At 33.3% G+C, this 18590-nt stretch overlaps 2 protein-coding genes across 2 annotated transcripts in view; one reads left to right on the forward strand and one right to left on the reverse strand.

Moving 5' to 3' along the window:
- The window catches only part of LOC129216259 (uncharacterized), a 70680-nt gene extending 60207 nt beyond the window's left edge, over positions 1-10473 (reverse strand). The window contains exon 1 of the mRNA XM_054850459.1: positions 10336-10473. The gene's annotated coding sequence lies outside the window, so the exon portion shown is untranslated. The remainder of the gene's footprint in view (positions 1-10335) is intronic.
- The window catches only part of LOC129216257 (EF-hand calcium-binding domain-containing protein 14-like), a 97997-nt gene that overhangs the window by 52837 nt on the left and 26570 nt on the right, over positions 1-18590 (forward strand). The window lies entirely within an intron of this gene.

Here is an 18590-nt window from a genome sequence, read left to right on the forward strand (position 1 = left end):
GCTCAAGGTTGGTTTGACTCACAAATGTAATTCTTCTTGCCGCTGGGAGGGGGACTAAGAACAATATCTAGGAGAAAGTTTTGAATTAAATTTATGGATTAGGAAAATTTGAATCATTTAAGTTCTAAATTTTTAAACTATGTTTCGAAACGTGAAATATATTTCGTTTGCTTTTAAGCTGTGGATAAGGGGAACAAAATATGCAACAAGATTCTGTAAAATGTAAACAAAAGATTTGTCTACTATTATACAATTGTAAGTACAAACAAGACATTTATTTTTCAAAAAATTTCACGGCCTGCAAATGATTAAAAAACAAAATCTAACACAGATATTGACCAAAATGCACACGCCTACTTTTTTCTTTATAATGCAGTTTAATTGACGGTTTTTAAATAGTTCGTTTAATAACTTCACGTCCACCTACTTCCATTTCTAATGTTTTACATACCTTAAAATAATGACTGTAATGTAGTCAGTGGATCCATTCCCACCTGTCATGACGATTGTATCCCTTTTAATTAAAATTTTGATGCTCTCTAAGGATTACTCTGTATAAAGCAACAAACTTAAATACGTGCTCTCTCTACCTGCATCAGTGTGAAATATCATGTATAACATTCACGGCAAGTATTAGGTCTTAAAAATTTGAACTAGAACTTAAATCTTGACAAATTTTAAATCTTTACAAGACATTAATATTACTGTCTAACTGTCATTTTTGCCTACGAAAATAGAAATTTGACGTCAATATAAGAAAATAAAATGCAGCTGACGTGCGTCTTTTTAGGCAAGTTACACTTATCCAATTTTACTCTATGGCATGACACTAAATCACCATGGCAAGAGCGAGCAGACAAATTTGATCAAGTTTTTTTTATACTAAGCAACTTTTTCTGCAAAATGTGCTTGCCTGAAAAACATACAAAATAACCTATCACTTTATACCTTTATTCTCAAAAACACCGCCAAAAAATCCGCAAAACAGAGTGTTATCGTCTGTTAACAACACTGACTGAATTGTTTATTTTCTGTACGGTGGACTATTTGTTTTTGTTTAGCTTTTGGACATTGAGAATGATTTCAAATTAATCTGAAAATATTGTAACCATGTACAAGAAGACTATTTTGTATACATTTGTGCCTGATAATAGGGGTTGACTTTCATTTTTTGGTAAGCTCACGACTATTTCTAAGGAAACATTCAATGATTTATTTCCGAATAAAATGTATGTGAAAAGTACTGTTGCATTTTTTGATGTATTGGGGAAAACAAAACTTACAAAGGCCGCCTAACGCTTTTCTCTCGACGCATCACGTAAAAGGTTGTCCCACAAGATTTGCAAAAGACAATCATTTGTCTTTGCATTAAGACAATTTACGTACCGCCCGTCTGATTTAACCTCAGACAACGTACCAGTGGAGACTACAGTGCCCAAATAATATTCCTCGTACTTTTTTGCTTTAAGTTGATGCTACCTTTTCGGCAAATGCTTGATTTTCTGTGTTATTTAAAGTATTTTGAAGATTTGAGCCTAGAAAGCATTGTGAATGTATTTTTTTACGCTCATTTAGATAGAATTCATTCAATTGATTATCCAAAAGATATGTTGCATTAAAAAGCACCCGGGCAACGCCAGGTAGTAAGCTAGTTAACTCTATTTTAAGTTTCACAACAGTAAATACCAAAAGAGTAAATTTTACGAAATTTTTACGGTTTCTCCTATTCGTAGTTCCCCCCCCCCTTTTCTTTCTTCCCTCTTTTTTTTTTTTTTTGCTTTCCTCCTTTTTTTTGGATCAGCCCCTTCCCCCAAGGCCTGGGTCCCTAGTTTCTGACTAGGCTGACATGGCCTCTCGTCGGGCTTTTTTCCCAGCGGAAACCAATTAAGCAAGATTTTATTATTTTTCTTTTTCCGTTGAAAAAAAAGTTTCTTGTAATTGTAACTTTAAAATACTTATCAGCAATTCTCATCGCTATTTGTGTAATTTCCACTTTAAATTCAGGTAAAGAGTTGATTTGTAAAAGTTCCCTTCCTAATATTACATCAATGATTTTCTTGCTTTTTAACCGACTTCAAAAAGGAGGCGGTTATCAGTTCATACCGTATGTATGTTTTTTTTTTTTTTGTTTGTCCACTCATAGCGTCTCACCTAGTGAACCGATTTTGATGATTCTTTTTTTAATGGATAGGGGATGGCTCAACTTAGGTCCCATTACTTTGTTTGACCATATTTGTTCTTTAGAAAAAAAGTTATGGGCAAAAAACAGTAAATTTTATGCAATTAAAATGATATTGTAGCGAAGTTCGCACTTTTCATCCGTGGATAACGGTGGCTCAGTGGTAGAATTCTCGCTTCCCACACGAGCGACCCGGGTTCAAATCCCGACTAGAACAAAGTGAATTTTACTAAAATTTCGTTTCTACTGTTTCCCGTATTTTCTCGAATGTTCTATTAATTTCTGTACCTTTCCAAGTCTGGAAAGTTCCAGCACTTTCTCAAGTATTCGCTTCATTTGGCTTTCACATTGTCTTCGCTATCTTCATCTACGCGACAATATGAAACTCATTGTTATAAAAGTTTGGTGCCATATAACAGTAACATTAATAGTAATTGTAATGATAATTTTGAATAAAGGCTTTTCTAAAGCAATACAGTGATATAGAACCGAACTTCTTACTAGGTAACTTCTTACTTTTACTGAAATATCTACATTTACACTAAAAAGAATGAAATAAAAAAATTTTGAAAAAAAAATAGAACCGACTTCAAAATTGCTCTAAAAAGTGAAAAATAATTTTATTCTTTAAACACCATCGATAATACTTTTAAACATAATTTTTGAAGTTGGCGCAAAAACAAAACGTAAAATCCATTGTAACCATGCTTCGTTCATATTTTTATCAAAAAATCATCCAAAGTTAGGAACGAAACATTTATATCGCTACTTAAATATGCTGTCATCAATGCGTAATGCATGTGGTAGTGAAGAAACTGGACCTGGTAAAATTTATACTTGTAGTTGAGTTATGGCTGTGAATGATCGTTTTTGCGCCAACTTCAAAAATTATGTTTAAAAGTATTATCGATGGTGTTTAAAGAATAAAATTATTTTTCACTTTTTAGAGCAATTTTGAAGTCGGTTCTATTTTTTTTTTCAAAATTTTTTTTAACTAGATACACAGCGAAAAACCAGTTCCATTGGCAACCGGTACCATTTTTGTAGACAGGTAAGTGTCCGAAAAGCGCATGCGAGCAATTAACTTTTGCAGTTGCATCCACTGGAGATCAGCGGATGCATCCTTACAAGCTACGCGTTTGCCCGTTTAATTCGAGATTCGCGCGTTCAATAGTGGTCAGTGACTGCAGCTACGGAGTTGTGCATCTAGTTTACTAGATCTATGGGGAAAATGACATGTTTCTTTTTTTAATATATTTCTCTCCTTTTATTGGCCTTTTGAAAAAATTGTGAACTAACTTTTTTTCTTTAAAAAAACCGCTGTACATACAATTTGACATTCCATCATCAATTAGTGTCCTATCTGTTTCAAATACAGTCAAACCTCGTTATCGCGACACCCGGATTTCACGACACTCCGGATGTCACGTCACTTTTTCAAAGTCCCGAACCTATGCCACATAATTTTAACGTTAAGTAGCTCCGGATTTTACGACAGTCTTTTGGTGCACCTCCGGTTACGACGACACTTCGAACAGCGCCGACTGGATCAAATATTTCTTTGCAATTGTTAACTTTTCTGTAAAATAATGGAAACATCAGGAAATGTTTGTTGTAGGAACTTCGGACTCTGCAAGAGATTTGACCAGGCATGACACCTCAAGAATGGGGACGGGGGGGGGGGGGGGGGCAAGTAGATAAGTTCTGAAAGGTACAGGTTTCATACTTTGACAAGAGGGACAATAGAAAGGAATTCAAAGCAGGTGGAGAGTCTTGAATTAGTTTCTTTCTTGCTGATACTTTCGTGGAAAAGAGGAGTGTTAAAAATGCTATAGAAAAGTTATTTAGTTAGAAAAGTTTTTAGTTACACAAAAAATAATAATAATAAGTGAAGATTTCTTTAAGAAATAAATATTTTTTTTATATCTACCAATAATTCAAATTTACATTAGTTAAATCTAATTTAAAATGTATATATACATACTACTATTTTCTTCATTAAATCTAATTTTAATGTTAACAAATGTATAATTATGAATTTTTAAATATTCCGGTTATGACGTCGCTCCGGCTATGACGACACTTTGTTGACAGTCCCAAAGGTGTCGTGATAACGAGGTTCGACTGTAATACGGAATCGATATCGATTTGTAATAGTCTTTCTTCTATCATCGATTCGGGCAGTTGATAGCGCCCGATGACACAAGATTTCCCGCGGATGCGGGCGCGAGGTCATTTCAAGCTAATGAGTGTCCTTCACCGAGAATTGAACTTTGTTGCGGCTAGGGTTGTGATTGGTTGCGCGAATTTCCTTGTTTGCTTTTGCTGTTTGTTTGCACTGCAAAAAAAAAAAAAAAGAAAAGAAAAGAAAAAAAGCGGTGGGGGTGGGGGAGTATGCAAATGCTTATTGTGCACATCTGCGGAAGTTCTGTAAAGATAAAAATGCGAAGAAATATATTTAAAAAAAATCTCGAATAGGAAGCAAAATATTACGTTTGCCAAGTGTAAAAATTAAAAAAAAAAAAAAAAAAAAAAAAAAAAAAAACATCCTGACGGACCGGTAATTTCAAAATTTCACGGCCCCATACACACGCTTTGACGGACCCATTCTTGTGATTTTGGTCAATGATAAAATTAAGAAAATAGGATAAACCGACCAGTGAGTGAACACCACGCAGTGAATGAACAGCGCGTCATTTTTTTTTAAAAATAAGCTTTTATAATTTTTTTTCTGAATAAATTCACTACAAAAGCGTTCTTTATTGATATTCTAAGCTATCTGACACCTCATTGGTTACTTTGGATACGTATTTTTTTCCTGGAAAAAATTTGAAATTTTTATTGCCGTGAATCGTTCTTTCTTTCTTTCAAAACAATAAGGCTGGATTCGTGCTAGCAATTATTTTGATACATATTGTTTTTATCGATAAATTTTATTTTTTAACTCTACGAAAGAAAAATTAAGTATACATATTTAGGCTATGGATTTAAATTGTTTCAGTCAATGCAGAATGCATAGATTTTCAGGTAGAGAGGTGTTCAGTCACTGGGTACGAAAAATTGCGAAAACCCAGTGAATGAACAATGGCAAAATGTCTTTTGATTTAAAAAGAAATTTGAAGTTTCTTTGAGATATTTTCATTTTCGTACTTTTTTGTAATGCAGATAGTTTTATATGCTTCTTTATTTATGTATTTCATTATATATTTTATAATTTCTTTATTTTTGTCTTTGCAAACAATGCACTTTTTACTGAGTTTTATCTTTTATCTATCTATATCTCTATCTGTATATTAACCTACATACCTACATCTATCTTTCTATATCTTTATCTCTCTTGATAGATAGACAGGTAGATAGAGAGAAATAGAAATATATATATACAGAGAGAGAGAATAGATAGGTAGATATGTATGTATGTTTGTATATAGATAGATAAATAAATAGATAGAGGAAGATATAGACACAGAATAAGTAGGTAGATAGATAGATCGATAGATTTATTGATAGATAAATAGATAGGTAGTGGTTAATAGATAGATAGGTAGATAGAGAGACTACTATAGAGATAGAGGAAGACATAGAGAAGAGGTAAATAGAAAAATAGGTAGGGAAATATAGAGATAGAATAGGTAGGTAGATAGATAGATCGACAGATTTATTGATGGATAAATAGATAGGTAGATATATTGACAAGGAGATAGTTAGATGGATAGGTAAATAGATATACAGGTAAAAAGCAGGTAGATAGATAAGTAGATAAATAGATAAGTATATATATATATATATATAGATAGATAGATAGATAAGTGGACAGATAAGTAGATATATAGAATGATAAATATATAGATAGCTAGAAACAGGTAAGTAGATAGATAGTTATATAAATAGATAGATAGATAAGTAGATATAGATAGTTATATAGATAGATCTCAAAGAAACTTAGTTTCTTTTTGAATCAAAATTTATTATGTTCATTCACTGGACCAATTTGTGTTCATTTACTGGTTCGAGGTGTTCATTCACTGGGTCGTTGTGCCATTCTTTCTTTAAACACCTAAAAAAGTCCGAAGCGGTACCATTGAATTACCCGCGATTTTTTAGAGATATTTACATAAATCAATTAAAATGTTTTAACTATCACGGTCTGTATAATATAGAATTTAAATTTACTAGGATTTTTGAAAAATGAAATTGTGCTTAACTGTTCATTCACTGGTCGGTCTACCCTATATAAATAATCTTAAGAGAAAATCAACCTGATAAGTTGAATCAATCAACAGTTTTCAATTGATCGTTCTCTGACTGTATGGGGGGAAAAAAGTACCAAAAGGCGCATCTTCCTACAACACCATACTAGTTTAATTTGGCAAGAAATTTTTTTATCTGGTACAGTGGAATCCGCTTAATTTGACCATCGGTTAATCGGACCAGCCGTTTATTCGGACCAAATTTGAAAGAACCAAAACAAATCCCATTTCAGAAGCCTAATATTATTCGCGTATTGAGACCAAAAATCCGTTTAATAAAACCAAGGAACATGATCAAAAACTGGAAAAAAATTTAAAATCTCTCCATTGAAGCGAGTTTTAAGTGGGTCAATGAACTTACTTTTTAGTGCATTAAAAATTAATAATGGTTCCTTGAAAATTTCAATTAAACCCAGCAGTATTTACAGGAAAAAAATGTTTACGAAACTCCCATTACATGGCGGCAATGTTATAGCAGAGATCAAAATTTCAGTAAAATTTCATATTTCTTCAGTTCAGTTAGCAGCACGTTTAATAATATGTAATTTTTTTTTCAAAGAAAATAAAAAAAAGTTTAACTGTAAAATACGTAATTTACATTTCATTGGAAATTCAAATGATCGATTAGTTCTTAATTGCACTTTTTTTTTTTCACTGTTACATTTTTAGTTACTTCTGGTTATTGAATTGCATCGATACTGACTGGAAGTAATAAGTAAAACCGTATCGGTCTGATAACGTTTTAAAACGAATGTGAAAAGAGTATTATTTCAGCATATTTTTTAATGGAAAAACTTCGTAAACAGCAATTTTCCTTTTTTGTATACTCACCATACATATTGGGCTCACAATAATCGTATGGGCTTTAAAATGTTTATGTGTTGCATGTTTGGTCAAGCTACACAGGTCATGTTCGCTTAATCGGACCAGCCAGTTATTAGGACCAAAATGGTTCTGCCCCAATCCGGCGTTGCCCCAATGTGGGCCTATTAACCGGAATCGACTGTACAAATGCACATATCGGGTTTTGGAGAAGCATCAACGATATTCAAATTCTAATATAGATTGTTCTCTAAGTTTTGAGCATACACTGTAACAAATTTCGGAAACGTTTCTGGATATATCGGAAACGTTTCTGAAATAGTAGGAATCCTTCATCCAATAGCGAACTCCTCAATATTCAGAAAGCTTTTTGTTATTTCAAGATATCTAGAAGCGGAAGTGATGACGCAACGCTTCGAAACCTATTTCATCCTTCCAACACAGGCGCCAATGAGTCGGAAATAACGAGAACTTCTTTTTTTTCTTATCTATGGTTGCTGCAGTCAGCAACTGTGTAGCATTGGATTGCTTGTTATTTCATGTCTAGAGAGTAGTAAAATGTGTCGAAACTAATTTTACGCCTTTGCATTTTGGACTGCCCTTGATTTTTTAGACGATGTACGCAGCTATTAAGTTAGTTAATAATCATTTGCTTCTTTACAATTTCCAATGCGACCATAATTAGATATATATTGTGTGTTCAAGCGTGAATAGTTTCAACACCCGTGTTTATACTTAATGAAACGAAACCCTTTGGATTACTTATTCAGTTGTAATGGAGGTACTTAGATTTTCTTCCGCTCATGTTCACTTGTAAGTATTAATGAATATTTTAAAACATGTTGTTATATACATTTATATTTTTGTTAATTTGCATTTGATGAGGCTCCAATTGTAACTGTTTTTGGGTTTATCGAATTAATTTAAAGTTATCCTACATATACCTATGTGCGCGGTGTACTATTTGTTGTAACCAACTGAAACTGATTAATTACGCAAAAGAAGTAAGATTTATATTTGAGAAGCAATTACAGAAAAGTTATTTCGAAATACTTGGATGTACATACATTTTGGTTCAAAAAGAAATAAAAATCAATTGTTTAATTCATTAGAAATATGGTAATGCAAATATTTTCTAGTATTGTAATATGCTTCACAAAAAATGTGCCGGTATAATTTATCTTTTTTTATTATAATTTATTCATTCATTTAAAAATATTTATACCATTAGAAAATGACCATGTTATCTATTAGTAAGAACATAGTTATGCAATTAATTCATCTGCTTATTCATTTTGTTAAATGTGGTTAACAATAAAAAAATTCCTTGACATTAGTTGTTCCGAAAATAACATTTCCTTCGTGGATATACTAGTTTAACGTAGGACAGTCAGGAGGAATGAGTCAAAGGCAAAAATGGAACAGCTGCATTTACATGCCGAAATAAAAAGTAATATTATTTCATGTCATCGTTTTAAAAGTGATCATTTTTTAAATACTATGTTATTAATATGCAATGCACATATGGGGAGAAGACGAGGGGCGTTCACTACGCAGACTGTGCCATTGACATTTTCAAGGGGTTGCTTTTTTTAAGGGGGGGGGGGCGCTTTATATCATTTTATGGGTGCACCATCACTCTTATGGTGTGGGGGGGGGGGACTCTCGTATATATGAAATGGAATAATCATGTACTAGAGTTCAATGTTTTAATAAATAAAATATATAATGCATTTTGCGCACACTCTAAAAATAAAATCAGTAACCTATTTTGATTAAGTATCTATATTTGTGATAAACTGGAAAAGGGCAAGAACAGAAGAATAAACCCGAATGGTTCCAGCAGGGGGACTTTGGTGTCATATTTAAATTCATCAATTTCTCTGTTGGTACTTTTCGGTACACTTTGTTCGTCAAAGAAATTGACTTGACGTGAACGCATTTCGGAACGCAAAGTGTAGGTAAGTTCTGTCAAATTTTATCCGAAAATAAAAGCTATCAAGTTTGATACAAGATACGTTTTTAAGTTCTGCATTAAAAATACAATATGTTGATAATTTTGTCTTGAAAATATTGAGAGAAAAACTGAAGTTTAATATTGTTTAACAAACAATCCCACTTTTGAGAAAGTACTCCCCTTCCCTCCCCCGACGATTTTGTGATTATGAATGAAACTACTATATTATTTCATAAATTTTCAAAAATTTATAACTGTGCATATGTTATGCTGTTAACAATGCTATTTGTCATTAGAAATTCAGAAAAAAAAATCCACGAATGATTCTAAAATTGCTTGTTTCATTGCTCTTAGATATGAAAGAATTGAAACTGATATGGCATGCAATACTATAGTAAAAAATTATTTTTTAGAAAAAAAAACGGAAAAAGGATTTTGAAATTCTCAGAAACGTTTTTGAAAATTGTTTGGAGAATTCCGAAATACTCGGAAACGTTTTCGAAACTTTCATGAACCACAGCTGCACAGAATACTCAGAAACATTTCTGGAAATTACGGAAAGAGGATTCCGAAATACTCAGAAACGTTTCTGAAAATTACAGAAAGAGGATTCCAAAATACTCAGAAACATTTCTGGAAATTATAGAAAGAGGATTCCGAAATACTCAGACACGTTTCTGGACATAACAGAAAGAGGATTCCGAAATACTCAGAAACGTTTTTGAAAATTTCATGAACCGCAGCTGCACGATATACTCAGAAACGTTTCCGAATTTTTTTTACAGTGTACTACTATGGGGATTTTTCACTGCTTTTAAAAGAACATAACATATCCGATTTTTGTATCACGAGCAGCGTTAAAATGCTCTTTTGATTCCCTGGATGTAGTTACATTGGTTTTATTGACGCTTTTTGCTTCCATTCGAAGTTTCAAATCTTCAGTTATAGAAACTGATTTTAAGCTTTGAAATGCATCAAGAGATAGACATACATTTAAGATTGCTCGGGAAAAAAAAAAAAACTATAAATTTATGACGTTAATAATTCGAAGTTCCTCATTTCGTGGCTATTTTAGTGCCAAGAATTTTAAAAGCATCCACGTAAATCATTAGCCTAAAAGAACTCACATGCTTTAATAGGTAAAATCCATCCATTTTAAGATTTCCGTTCTTCGAACATTTCAAAAGAACTAATTTTCACCCTAGTTCTTGGAACTTTGCTAAAACGAGATAAAACTGTATCCACTTTTAGAAGTGGCTATTTTCTTCCAGCTTCCATGTTTTTAATGCTCGCCTGTGCTTCAGTCGTTGCCATTCATGTGGATATTGTTTCATCATTGCTTGTTCATCGGCTCTGCCTTTCAAGCGCGGAAATTGCTTCTGGAAATTGCTTTTGTTTCGAAATAGTTTTCGAAAAGAGCAGTTTTCTCAGTTTTCTTTTTTTGTTAAACCTATTGTTAGTAGAAATATTCACTATAGCAAATATAGAATGAGTAAGAATGGTGACTTTCTTTAATGGTGTTGGAATTGATGCTAAGTTTTCAAATTTTATAATCGGAACATTTTTATGGATATTAATTCTACGGAGCAAAAGTGGAAATACATTGTAGAAAATCGATAGCACACACACCATTTTCTGTTGACCTTATAAATACATTCGGCCTTTCTTTTTTTTTTTAAATTATTTTATTCAGGTACTGAAATTAACTACCATGCTTTATATAAAGCAAACGTTCACCTTAGCGCGGAAATAGAATGAAAAAACAGCGCCGTGACGTATACTGCAGTGGCAAGGTAAAGCACGGTATCTGAAATAGTATCGCTCGTTTGGAAGAAAAGTGCCACAATATAAAATTTTAAATTTTGAGAGCACAGCAGACTTACTTTTCTTAATGCAAATTGCCTGATGAGTTCAACTTCAAACGCTTCTCCTGCAAAATTTCATTTCTTCGTACTGTGGCACTCTTTTTCCAAATGAGCGAAAAAAATATTTATTTATTTTTGCAATTTTGTCATTTGTACTCAAGCTAAATTGTGCAAGCTTGCTTATTTGGTGTTCGCTCAAAATTAAGCGCAGAAAAATCATAAAATTTAAAAATTTTACTATTAGTATGGAATCCAAAACGCGTTTATTCAAATATCTCAAAACCTCATTTCTGCAGATACTGCGCTTTACCTTTTCACGGCAGTACAAATCTCAACACTTTTCCATATGTGTTTAAATGCAATACGTTTTGTAAACCGGTCGTTACGGCGTTGCCCTCTTTCATTTACAGCCTCTTTTTTTTCATTTATCAGAATTCTAAAAATTAAAAATATATATAGGTTTCCATTTTCCACATAAGGTATTTCAATTACCCCCCCCCCCTCTAATGGGGTTGCGTATTGGCTCTTCACCATTTTAAAACTTAGTGCATTGCTCAAGGGCATCCCGTTCAATTTTGTTTTCCTTGTGGTATCACTATCAACAGAGTACCTACCATTTGAATATTTTGTCACCATGTGTCTCACCAATGTTCTCAGAATATGAAATTGCACCAAGATTTTAATTTAGTCGAGAATAGCCTGGCCTAATTGACTATCTATGGATCTTTAACATGCCATATAATTATACGACATCGGCGCTGACGATTTTCTGAATCTTGAAAATCCAAAATTTTGAAATAAAGTATCCAATTCCAATTCGAAACTTGTTGATCGACATTGCCGATTTGTACGAGTAGTTTAATTCTTATGCTCTTTCCGCCATGTGCATCCTATTAGGGTTGGGTCAGTTTAGTCCAGAAACCCAAGCAAACTAAGTGGAAATTTTAATGCAGAAATTCTAAACCTTGGGGGGGAGGGTGGGCACCAGAGGCCATAGAAGAAATTCAAGTGAGCAGACGTGAATGTCTAACATCCACTTTCAAAGGGGAGCGCAGAACCTGAAAGGTTGGAGAAAACCACTGTTCTAATGTAACTGGTGAACGACTGCTTTGGGATTAAAATCACTTTGACATTAAAATGTCGCTGAACAAATAAATCGTCGGCAGATGAAATGGCAACGCCCGCACAAGCTTTTCTGAACGCAAACACAGATAGCATGAGAATTGACGTCTATAAAATGGCAGCTGATGATTTAACGCGGGAATTTTTTTTTTCTTTTTCCTGTGTCCTCCAATAAGTACCTTCAGTTCCTGTTATCACTAACGATTTTTGAAGATGCCGGCTAAAACTGTTGAAAAAAAAAAAACGGTTGTGATTTTTTTTTTTTTTTTTAAAGTCTTGTATATTTTTTAACAATAGGGGACAAAATCTTGTTTTTTGAACAATGGAGGGGGGAGGGGTGTCATGAACGGCGTATCATAGAATTAATCTTCAGCAAATGTTTGTAATAATGACACTTTAAACTTATTAAATCTTTTTTTTGATTTCAAATATAATTTAATCCTTTTGTGAATTAACCGTCTAATTTATCACATTATATGTTGTTTATAATATAGTGGGGCGTTTTATTACTGCTAATTTTTGATCTTCATCCTTTGAGTTTTAAAAGAATGTGGTAAATGCGAAGAAATATACAACAAAATTCACATGCTTACTACAAAAAATTACTCTCAGAAACTGATTTCTGTTTTTTTCTTTGTACATTTTATTATTACTTTTTTTAAAATTCCAAATATGCTTGTTTGATGCATGGGTCTTTTTTATCATTTAGTATTTTACTGGCCTTTTCGTGTCTTATTTCTCACTTCATGGCTGCATTCGACCCAAGAATATTTTACATTGAAATTTAAACTAATAAAAACGATGCACATAAATACAAAAAAGAAAGATTTTCATTACATAAAGCAAGTTATTGAAAAAAAAAAAAATCTTTGGAACAATCTCTTTTTTACAAGAATATTTTGAAGTTTTTTGATAGCTCTTATAAACTGTCTTGTTCTTTCCGAACGAAGCCTAAATAAAATGGCATTACAAAGCAAACTCACGATTATCCGCGAGTCAATTAACAATCAGGAGACACCAATGACTGTTAATTTTTTTTGTCGAAAAATTGTAAATTTAAACGTAGTTGTGTTTGTTTTATTAATTTATTGTGCTTTCTTCCTCCTTCACTTGTTCTTTATCGATGTTAAGTTCTGTTGTGAAAAAATGCATTCATTGTTTTGAAAGTATGCATCCAAACAACTAAGTTTTTAGGGAAGACAAATTTTACCCTTTTTGTCTCTCATTCAGCCCCGACGAGAGGCCATGTCAGCCTAGTCGGAAACTAGGGGCCCTGTTCTTGGGGGGGGGGGGGCAGCTGCAAAAAAAAAAAAAAAAAAAAAGAGAGAGAGAAAGGAAGGAAGAAAGAGTTAACAAAAAAAAAAAAAAAAAAAAAAAAAAAACCCTCCGAACGAGAAAACATAAAAATTAAGCAATATTGACTCTTTTGGTATTTACTGTTGGGGCACTTAAAATAGAGTTAATTGTTTTCTTGTAAGCAGTTTTGATTTTTTCGTTCTCTCCGCCCCCCCCCCCCTCCTCCTTTCCTTCTTTTCCGACTTTTTTCCTTTTTTCCCCTGTTTTTTCTTCCCCCCCTTTTTTTTCTTTTTTCTACTTTCTTTTTTTTTTTGGGGGGGGGGAGGGGCAGGGGTCCCGCCTTGGCTCCCTACGGCCCTGCCCTCATTTAACCCTTTTTGCGGTTTTTATCATCCGCGGCACTTGTGCCACCCAATTCTGCTGATAATTGGGAGTTTACTGTACACGTAGAATTTCCTTTTTTTCTCTCTCCAATAATTACTGCCTCACTGGAAGGTGTTCGTTCTTACGAGTGGAAAGAGGGACGAATAGAGCACGAATTTCACGAATCGAATCTCGGAAGGTCATCGTCCCTCATTCGTCATATTTCCCTCCCCGAAATGAGGGGAAACAAATCCCAAGAGTAGCCTCATTTCCGTAAACAATGTTCCACTCGTTTCCTTTTCAGTCATCGACTCTCTTTTAATTATGAAGCGTTAATTCTACCGGTTTGAGCAAAGGAGAGTTGTTCCTCTTTGTTGAAGTTTTGGATTTCTATTCTGAATAAGTCTTGAAGCAAGACCGTAGCCAGGATATTTCTCGGGGAGGGACATGTAATCAAGGGAGGGGGGGGGAATAGCATTTAAAAATTTTGTTTATTATGTTGTTTACAAAAATTTCACTAAAAATTAATTTAAAAATTTGCATCAAATAATTATTTTAATTAATTAATTAGTTCACTATTATTTGATAACTAATTTATACTACACTAGAATTATTCATCAGGGAATAATGACATTTTTATATACGATCTATAGCACTATCTGATGACTATCCGATATTTAACAAAATAAGAGGGCTGCGTACACATATACGGTCTATAATTCATCATACAATGTTTATTACATGTTTACAATTACAAATGCATGCGACGGGGTTTTTTTAGAATAACTTTCAGGCTAATCAGTGAAAATAGTCGCAGTTGAAAAGTAATCTACAATCACGATCTCAAAAAATAAATTAATATTCTTAAAGGATACAAATATGCATTAACTAGCATTAATTTATTAAAATCTGAAAAATTGAGCATTTAATCAAAAATATGATTGGATTGAAAATGGTAGTTTTGATCATGTAAATCTGTTACGTCTCTTGTTGAAGTGTGTATGAAAGAATGTTTTTTAAATGTTATCTGCAACAAGAGTCATGGACCAAAATAATAAAATTAAGACTTTTTGAATTTTTTTTTAAAAATGTGTATTTGGTATGGAGGGGCGAGTAGAAGAAGAGGTCTGACTGGAAAAATATTTGTATAATAAAGTCAAGTGAAGGAGTAGAGGGGAAGAGTTTTGATTATATAGTCTTCGTTTCCGTTTTTTGGAGAGAGGTTAAAATTTCGGGGGAGGATTTGTCCCAAGGGTCCCCACCTTGTCTACGGCCCTGTCTTGAAGGACATCTCTTCCTTATGTTTTGTGTACCATACTGAATAACTATAAATAACTGACATTAATAAATAATAATTAATGTGTTAATGTTGTTTAGTATATCATATTGTGTACATTTCGGTGTGGAGAAAGATGCGCTGATATGCTAAAAGATTGTTTTTTAAATTATTATTTTGAACTGGGAGCAGATAAAAAAATGTTTCTAGTTTCCTAAATACCAATCTACCAATGAGTTTATTTGTTTGATTCAACAATTTCAAGAAGCTTTTCTCTATTCACAACTCCAACAAGCTATAGGGGGCGCTGAAGCTACTGTCTAATGGCGGATGAAAAAGGTAAAACAAACAAATGCCGTAACTTATAACTTGCTTTGAAGCTTAGTGAATGACAGTAATTTTTCATTGTGTTTGTAAGAGGCTTTCTTTTCTGTTCTTCGGAAATTGCATTACACCACAAACTGTCTGAAGCCTGTAATTTACCTCAAAGAAAACACGTGAAATGGAATGTTTTATCTTTTTCTTTAGTATTATTAATCACCGCAAGGTAGCGCATTCGAGCTCTGGAGTTTCGAATTGGGTTCCAGGATTTTTAGTAGCATTGAAATTGTTGGTGATAAATTTACACAGTGCTGCCGCGAAGAATGCCTGAAAATCATACAAAACTAGAAAGACGCCCGTCAAGGTATGACGGGTGAAAGTTGCTTCTACATTTGAAAGAAGCTATTGCTTGTTAGGTGATATTTTGATACTTGAAAATTCAGCCCTAACTCCAGTGGATTAACACTGAACTTCAGCAGATAGCATTTACTGTGGACCACTTTTTCGTTTCTTCATTCTGCTAAAATGACTGTCTTACCAGTAAAACAGTTAAGTTACTGGATCGAGTTCAGCCTTGCCAAAATAAAGCCTTTCTTTGCATGTCAAACATTACCGAAAAATCTTATCAAATTATCATGCTATGGCGAGAGTATCATTTTTGATGACGTCAGAGCGTTACTCGATCAGTAAATTCACTATTACATATGTGAGGATTATTTTGTTATTATTATTTTTTTAGCAATCAAAAAGATCGCTTATTAATATCACTTTGACCTCAGATGGCGGCGACGCATGGAGTTAAATCAAACAAAGGGCTAAGAATTTAAAAATAATCACTTATAGTCACATGACTCTTTTCTGTGAATCCATGAATAGGTAATTAGTGTTTATTATGCGAATGAATAAAAATTCCGAAAAGGTCAACTGAAACTCGTGCAAAATCATAACTTTTATCAATTATTGATTTCGAAAACATAAATTTGTCAGAAACAGATTCGTGTTTTTATTTATTTAATTTTTCACTTTATATTACAAATTAATAAAGTACTAAAAATAGTAACAATTCGTTACTGTATCTGATTTTGTAGTATTTGCATCAGCAGTACTTAACTTTTCTTTTTTCTCCGGGACTGATACACATGGAATTTTTACTCATGTTCTGAAAAGTAGTTGTTCTCGTCAGAAACATGCTTCGAATTAGTAAACAATAGAAAGCTTTCAAGGAAAATCCTTTCTGAACTCATGGGTGCCCCCCCCCCTAGGGGCAAAGGCGCACCCCTTAATATGGCGGTGAGTCTCCCCAAAAATGAGAGAAATACCCCTTAACCCCCACTCCCAAATTTCAATGGCGCAGTCTGCCCCGTGATCCCCCCCCTAGGTCGGCACCCCTGTCTGAACTAATATTTTTTCGGTTTTTTTAAGAAATCAAAAATTTTCTCTCCTCTTTAAAGAATTTAAAACTTTGTTCCTGCACTTTAAATCAGTACTACTTGCGATTTGCTTTGACATAGCACGTACAATTTAAAATTTCTAATAGCAAAAAGAAAGAATAAAATATTGTATTTTCAAGCAGTAATGTAAAAACGTATGGATATCGTTGTAAGAAACACTTAGTTCTTGAAAGATTTTCATGCAATTTAATTTTATCGGGGCTTAATAATGTAATGATGCGTTTTAATTCATTAATATTCAGGTTTGTTTCGATCGTGTTTCTCCTTTTTGTGTTGCATTCCATGTCGGTAGAAATTAAAAAAAAAAAATACTGTAGTAACTCTTTAAAATAAAAGCAACTGTAATATGTAAAAGGTTTTTTTTTTTTTAGTTTTCGTTTCACTTCTCAAGAGATTGAACTCCGTATTTATAAAGAAAAATTTTTGTTAAAGAAAAAAGTCCAACTGTCCATTTTCAAGTGATTTCAATTGAAGTCATCCACTGTTTTCAAAGCAGCTAGCGTTAAATTTGTTTTGATATTTAATGTAGATTTTGCTCTGAACGCATGCGCTAGCAGTCATCATTTTGCGGGAACGCAAGTATCCACATTGGCGCTTTTATCGCCGTTTCGCAACGGGAAAATGACAGATGAGAATTATGCGCTTGGCAGGATGTCGGTGTCCACATGCGACCGCGACTTCCTTCTGGAGTTTTCTTTGCGTCTGAACAAACGAAAATCGAAAATTATTACCGTTACAGAAGTTGATGACTCTGTAAACGATGCGACATTTTTTCGTAATGCAAAGACAGATGACAATTCGTGTTAAGCTGATTAGTATTCAGGACTAAATAAAAAGCGGGAGCCCAATCGTCGCAAATCTTGTTTTCATATGTATACTAACTTAATAAATAAGAATCTGACTCTTCCTTTATGGGGGTGAAGGTGGGTGTCAATTGCCCCCTCCAACTTTGCGAAATCATTACGCCCTAAAACGCAAAAGAATATATATATATATATATATATATATATATATATATATATATATATATATATATATATATATATATATATATATATATATATATATATATATATATGAAAACATATGAAATTCATGCCATTTTCAGAAACTACATTCGTGTTATAACGAAATTTTAAGTGGGCTGATGAACAAAAAACAAGTAAAAAGTGGGGGTCTGGGGTTTTCTCGTGGAAAATTTTCAAATTTGTGGTCTTAAAAATGCATTTTAGCTTCATATCTTTCAAAAACTTGCAATTCCATTTTAGGTGTCATCCCCCCAGACAGGTGACACCCGGGTCGGAGCGTCCTTGCAACGACGCCACTGTTTACATGTATATTTGGGTGGGGTCCTCCCCTTTTCCCGGAAAATTTTGAAATGAAAAGCCTGAAAGGAATTCATGTGAAAATGAAATTAAAAAGTGCTGAAAAATAGCTCCCGTTAGATTCCATACAAATTATGCTTTGTTAATATTAGTTTAAAGTTCGTAGTTTTATTTTTTCTTCCGAAGTAAAGGAAGCAAGTAGCAACTTGATTATCTGACGTATTTGGGACCAACCTCTTTCGGAAAATCAGAATACGTATTTAGATAAACGAGAATGCTTTAATTTTCTGACTAAATATGATGATATATCCTATTTCTTTCCACAGAAACGCTTTGTAAAATGTGAAGCCACAGTATAAGAAA

Source organism: Uloborus diversus, chromosome 2, assembly GCF_026930045.1.
Source record: "Uloborus diversus isolate 005 chromosome 2, Udiv.v.3.1, whole genome shotgun sequence".
NCBI classification, from domain to species: Eukaryota; Metazoa; Arthropoda; class Arachnida; order Araneae; family Uloboridae; genus Uloborus; species Uloborus diversus.